We start from the raw sequence: 7,132 nt of genomic DNA on the forward strand, positions 1-7,132 counted from the left end.
GTACTCTTGTGTGTATAGTACAGATTGTTATTTAACTTGTGAGCATCTATTTTATAGAAGATAAGATGTACATAGAAGATTTTAATCTGTTGATTTTAGTTTTTCATTCTTACATTGACGTTTGGCCGAAATTTAATGTTATGGATGCAAAATATTCCAATCACATGGCCTTTTGGGTAGCTATCGCAAGGAAAATTTTTTATCCAGCAGGGAATATGTATATTCTGAGTCTTAAAAATTGTTTATCATTAATTACCATATGCATGTTGATGGAAAAAATTTGCCGAGATAAAAAAGACTTGACTGCTGCGAATTTAGATCTCCTTGATGGTGTATATCTGGTGGCATACCTGGCCAGTAATTCTGGTTTGAATCCCAGTCCATTCAATTCATTTTTGCCAGTGAATGCCTTCCTTATTTGTTTCTGTGTGCACAACTGCATGCGAAATCACTGTTTGTACTGGGTTCTTTTTCTTGTTCTTGAGTTGCTGTAAGCCTGGAAGGAAGGTTCAGGCCCAAGAAATATTTTACAAAAGATTTATATTTACAATACTCGTAGCGTTTGGATAAGCACACCAATATTATGTTGCCCATGCAATGAATGGCTTCTCTCTTGGTCTTAAAGTTTCTGGTTGGCAATGACTTTACAGGTCCAAAATCAGGGGGGGGGGGAATTTTTTAAGAACAGGGTACTAAGTAATGGGTTGTTAACTTCATACATAATTTCAACCCTTTCATAATCGGAAAAAACTTCATTTGTTTAATAAATATTTTGTAAATTCATGATGTTTCATTATTTTGTTTTCTTTTATGAAGGAAAATGATTGTGTTTTTATATTTGGGGGGTCTGGACCCCCCCTGGCTATGCCACTGATGACAATAAATTCATTGTTAGGAATATTGAAACATTCTAATGTGGACAGATTAGGAATTTTTATTTTGAATAACATGAATAGGTTTCTGCCAACAATTATCATTATCAAGATATCATTGCCTTGATACTGACTATGAAAAATTAACAGGTTTTTCAATGAAACTTATGTGGAAATTAAGAGAATTTTCTGTTGATGTCAGTCACAAAATTGCATAAGGTATTGCCTGGTAGTTATGAAAAATTTATCGAGATATAATTTTTTTATTAAAAAGGTGTGATACGAAAATGTGAAGAGGAATAATAGCATAATAACGTACGAAATATTATAATTTAAATTGAATTAAAGGAATTAATAAATGTTTTTAGTTGAGCGGATATCGTCAGGGTCATTTTATCACAGGTGCCATCACTGGGAGGAGGTAGGAAACATGTGTTCCACCCAAAATGTAAGGTCAATGTTTACGTCCATCCAATTATATTTCTAAAGACTCAACGAAAGTAATTGTTTTTGAATCTACTACCGCACAGATGAACTTAAATATTTTATTTTGTTTATACCTATACCACATGAAATAGCTCTATATGACCTTTTACATGGTGGCTTTCAACATATTAACAATTTTAAGCCACACGAACAACCATGAGCTGAAAAGGGTCAACTAACCCAGACTGGACTGGAACCCGCGACCTCTCGTATGGCAGGTGAGGACTTCAGCAAGACCGGCAAATTTACTTGCCTTTAGAATAATTTATTTAGACTTCGTTTCGCCTCTTAAATGCGTAAAAAAATTTTTGGGGAGTAATTTTTTTATATTATCCCACACCAGTAAATAATGCTGATGACGCCCATGCGCAGTGGTGCAGAGAGGGGGAGTTTTAGCGGATAAAACCCCCACCAGAGCTAAGAGAAATTTTTAAGTTAAATCTATTTTACTTTATTGGATTAATATTGCTCATAGAGTGGTGTGAGGATTAACAAAGTATCCCTCCGAAGGCCATAAAACTCAACATTTTTAACCATTTATCTTTTTTTTTTCTGGCGGAGCGCCCCTGCACCTCCTGCTTACCGTGGCGGGTATACCACACCCCCAATCCACTCTAGTATTAGTTGCGCCTGAAACCCCCTCTAGCCTATATTCCTAGCTCTGCCCCTACCCATGCATATTATCTGGGGCGCAGCTAGGAATTAAGGCAGGGAGGGGTTTTAGGTGCAACTAATACGTTGGTGCCTGGGGGTATGGCATACCCCCCAGGGCAAGCTGGAGGTGCGGGGGCCCTCACAGAAAAAAAAATTGGATAAATAGTGAATTTTACGACTTTCTGAGGGATATTTTATAAGTCCTTACAAAATTCAATAAGTAGATAATATTAATCAAATTCGGTAAAATGGGTTTAACTTAAAAAACTACTGAGCTCTGGGGGGGGGGGGGGGGTTTAACCCCCGCCTCGCTGCGCCACTCCGTATTATGAGATCACATTCATAAATTCGTACACATTTGTCGATCGCAACGTTGTGTGCTGCTCATGCGCGTTTGCCCGATGAAAGAAAGAATGAATGGAGTGGAAGACGATCCCTCCTCCCCTACGCTTCCTTCTCATTCCACCACCTTCTCCTCCGACGCTCGTCGTCGGGGCGCCCGCATGAGTCATCACAGATTAGGGCGATTCCTGGAATTCCGCAAGTTGAGGAGGAAAGAGTCTCGTTCCGAGAAATCCTTTCTCCCAGCTCCCCCCCTCCCTTGCTTTCCCCAAATCCTCTCTACCTCCCCTCGCTTCCTTCCACGATGCTCTAGTGGCCTGAGAGGTTGCGTCACCCTATCAAACGAATGCATACCAATCCAGATCCCGGATCTACCCCCCCATCTGTCGCCGATTCTCGGAACCGATACCTCCTTACGGCGGCCTGGAGTCGCGTGTTGGCTGTTTTTTTGGGGCAGTTGCCCCTTCTTGACCCCCTACTGAGGGCCGCCAATGATTCGGGAGCTAGTATAGGCTAATGCCCGAGTTATGTGGGAAGTGTAACGGCCACGAGTGTTACGGAAGATTACTCAAGTCAGCGTCTTGATGATTTAAAATGTCATTCCTTCCTTGTGTCATTAAGGGTAGCAGGGGTGTTTAAATTAATGGCATAGCTTGCATGTTTTAATTTTTTCCATTGTTCTAATCTTGCATGGATTTGCTTTAGGAATAACTAACCGAAGAATAGTTTTGCCTTTTCCCGAATGTGTCCGTATTTTTGTTATTATGCGTAAAATTGTATGGCCGTGTGGTGTGAATGTGGTGGTCCTCTTGCATACTGCATGTTGGTGATTGATAACCCCCTGCCAAACACCCTAATGGTGGTTCACAGGGTATTATGTAGATGTGCTGTCATCCACTGCGCATTTGAATGGATTTACAAAAGTCGTCATTTACTGGCAAAGCAATCCGCATTTCACGGAGAAATAAGCTCTAATTTACATACCTGACTATGTGATCTATCGAATTCATAACTGTTAAATGCTATCCCTTGCAATTGCAAATTCTATGCTAGAATATTTGGGAAAAAATTAAATGTGTATTAAATTTAAATCATCGCCGCGCTGCCAATGGTTTTGAAAACCGATTAAAATGCGTCCGAAGTGGCCACATAAATCAGCCACTTAGGGGGCATCCATTATTTGAGGCGTGAGGCTTCGGGGGGAAGGGGGTCAAGCCGACTCTCACCTAATCTCACGTGGGGGAGAAGGGGTGTCCGGGCAAGTATGACGTATTTTGTTTTCCACAAAAAACAGTGTAACATTGTGAGAAGACTGGGTTGAATTGATCAAAACTTTTTTCTCTATTAAAAATGGTTAAAGAAATTGTTTTTTTTTTTTTTTAATTCGACACAATGAAGCATACATTGACGTATTTACACTGAAAATACGCATTTTGACCAGTCTCACGTGAAATTAGAGGGAGGGGGTCGAGTCAAATTTCACTAAATGTCACCAAGGGTGGAGTTGGGGTGCAATAATAGCCAAAATCACCTAACGTAATTAATGGACGCCCCCCTGAGAGATGCGATTGGACCTTCTTCATGTAAAATCCCCTTGGTTACGGCTATTTGGAAGTGGAAACGGGTCATGGGGATGGAACAACAGGAAGGCATGCATTCTGGCAGGGTCCAAAGTAACGGGATGATCTGAGTGGTTTGGAATTTCAAAAAAAATCGAATTAAATAGCTGAAATTTATTATTGATTGTGCGATGACTAATGAGCTATTCTTCCCAGCAACAGTTACTTGTTACCATGGGTGTGAACGAGAGGAAATACGTGCTTATAAATGAATCGCTGATAGAGGAATGGAGATCTGCGTCAAACCCAAGGTTCATAAGTGTACGTCATTACGTTTGTCTGTTTAGGAAGCTCAGACTGAATAGAAATAAGAGCGCTCAAATTGGTTGCTCAATAACCAAAGGCTGAAGTCCACAATAAAATCCATTATTGCAAGTAGTGTACCAATGGGAGAGGAGTCAAATCGATCCTTTTATTGTTAGGGGACGGCTTTGAGCGTTAGTTTGTCCCGAGCGCCAAGTCTCCCTCGAACACCACTTAACCCTTTCTAACCCAGAGCTGTTTCTAGAATAAATCAAATTTCAAGATTTTTCATTTTGAAAAATTGAAAATTTTGGACCCAATCATACTTATTGTGGCAGCTAAATCTTATACTCTTTTGATGTTGCTTAGAAGCAACATTGGGTTATAATGGGCTAATGTCACCAAAGGAAATGGAAAAAATAGCCAATAAATTCTTATAAACCTGCTACTTTTTCTTCTTCGCTGATATAAAACTTAATAAATTGAGTTCTTTCTTTCCAAAATAAAAATAATTCAATTGTAAATAAATGAATATTAAAAAAAATATTTTATTTACAGTTGAATTCAATTTATTATATTATTGATATGGGCACAGTTGAATTATATTATTTTATTGTTTTAAAAAACATTGTTATAACCTTTCATACTCTCATGCATCAAATTGATGCATTCATTTATTCATAGCCCGGATGAAGATATAAATATGTATTGGAACATTGGAAAAAAATTACTTTCAATTTTTAAAGACCTACACTCCAAGACATTAATCAAAACAAAATTTATTGGTTATAAAATTTCCAGTCGAGATCAATGGAACGTGAAAAAATGCTATCGCCGAGATCAGTGAACCAGACCCGTCTTGGAGATCTAATGAGCGGTTGTGCAATTTTGACCTTGGTGGTATTCTTAGATTCCGAAAATCGTACTCGTTTCCATTCACTCGGAAGTAGGGACTCCTTTATAGAGTCGACCAATATAGGTGGATATTCTATACCGATGGTGCCAATGGTATTGTTGCTTTTATTAAAACGCAATACTTTAAGACTACAAAAAATTTTCAAGGAAAATAGATTAGATTATAGACAGATTTTGGAAGGCATCTGCAGTTCCAGGTTTTCAGAACATCATCTTAGGTGAAACAGGTAAATTTCTCAGAAACCGGGGCAGAAAGTGGACTGCTATTAAGTCCATGCCCAGCTGCTACCTGGAAGCGAGACGTCGACCCGAAGAGGAGGAAGCACAGGAACTTCCTGTTCACGAAATGACGTCACTTCGGCTGGATTTTTAGTATTGGATAATCTTTGAATTGATATAGTGATATAAATCTTGTCTTCATTTTTCAAGCGACGCGACGTTTGGACTAATGTCCTCTATTGCATGAAATACATAATCAACAAGTCTCTGAGTGGCGTGGGTCCCACCCAGGCGGGATTCGAACCCTCGACCTCTGGATTCGCGGGCGTGGACTTCATCTTGTCTCCACCGAGGCCTGGAGTGGAGTATCATTTTTATCGAATGCCTAGGTCATTGTGAATGCCAAAATACGGAATAGGTACATTTTAAGTACATTTTCATAGCAACTTGAAATCCAATTGAGAGTTTAAATGAAAACAGATTAGGACTACTATTACCGAAAACATGTTCATGTCATGCAGAGATTAATCACATGCTATTTGAAAAGTTTATTCAAATTCAGAATCATGGAATGTTATAAAAAGAAACCTTGCTCTAAACATCATATTCACCATCCATTACAACATACTTAAGGTAAATCATTAATCAGTTAAAGCGCCGTTATCAAAATAACCAAATCCATGAATATCCTCCACCTCTCATGAACTATTTATCATTCTGTGCATGAATGGCCTTCATTTTAGCTCATGACTAACTTGCAAAAATATTAACTGTCCTTTGCGATTTGGGTAAAACCATTCAATAACACCGAAAGCACTTCTCAAATAGGCACATCCAAAAACTAGAAGAAAATGATATTCGTTTGTTTATTATTCGAATATTATTTCGTTTAAGATTAAATAACTAGTGCTTTCGCCTTCAAATGTTTATCTGCTGACGGTATTTTTCTGTAGTATGATTTCCGAGGCACTAAATAATCGCTGGTGCTTCTTTAGTTATTGATGAAAACACAAATTGTTTTTCATATAATAGGTTCTTGCGTTTGAATTAAGGCATTGCAAATGAGATATTATTTGAAAAATCTTTCGTTGAACAGGAGAAAGAAAATACGCGAGTTCAAATTTAAAATCTTTTAAATAAAAGATATAATATTTTTTCGATTATTCCAATCTGTATGTTACTTGCGTATTTTATAGTGATAAATTTTGAACGTTTAAAATCCAACTCATAAGATTTTGCGTTTACAAAGGAGAAATAAAATAATTTATGTCATGCTTCATAAGACTACGAATATCGATGAAGCTTGGCAGTGAATTGTAATACTGTTCTCTTTAATCTTGGGATATCGCAAAATAAATCTCATTTGCCTAGTTGCAAACGCATTCGTGCATTTGAAGAAAAAAAAACACCCTCTCCCTCGGTTGTGGAATCAGCCAACCTGGAAAACGAGGAAGGGATAGTTATTGCATTAAGTCGGCCTGGCAATTCCGAGGAAATACTAAGAAAGACTTGGGATTCGCGGTAAAAATTATTTAAGTCGATTTAGTTGTACGAGGAAGAACGAAATAAGAGGATTACCCACGCTGTCGGCAAAAACAGGACTGAACCGAAGCAGGAGCTAGAATGACCTCCTTCATATTACGTAAAATGCTATTTGTTTTGAATATCAAACGGATTGCCTTGGCGAAGAAATTAGATTAATTGGGCAATTTCGGGGAGTTTTTTTTATTAATTGGACGGTTTTTAAACAAGCGTTAATTTTTCGGCAATGGTCTATTTATT

This window comes from Ischnura elegans, chromosome 11, assembly GCF_921293095.1.
Source record: "Ischnura elegans chromosome 11, ioIscEleg1.1, whole genome shotgun sequence".
NCBI classification, from domain to species: Eukaryota; Metazoa; Arthropoda; class Insecta; order Odonata; family Coenagrionidae; genus Ischnura; species Ischnura elegans.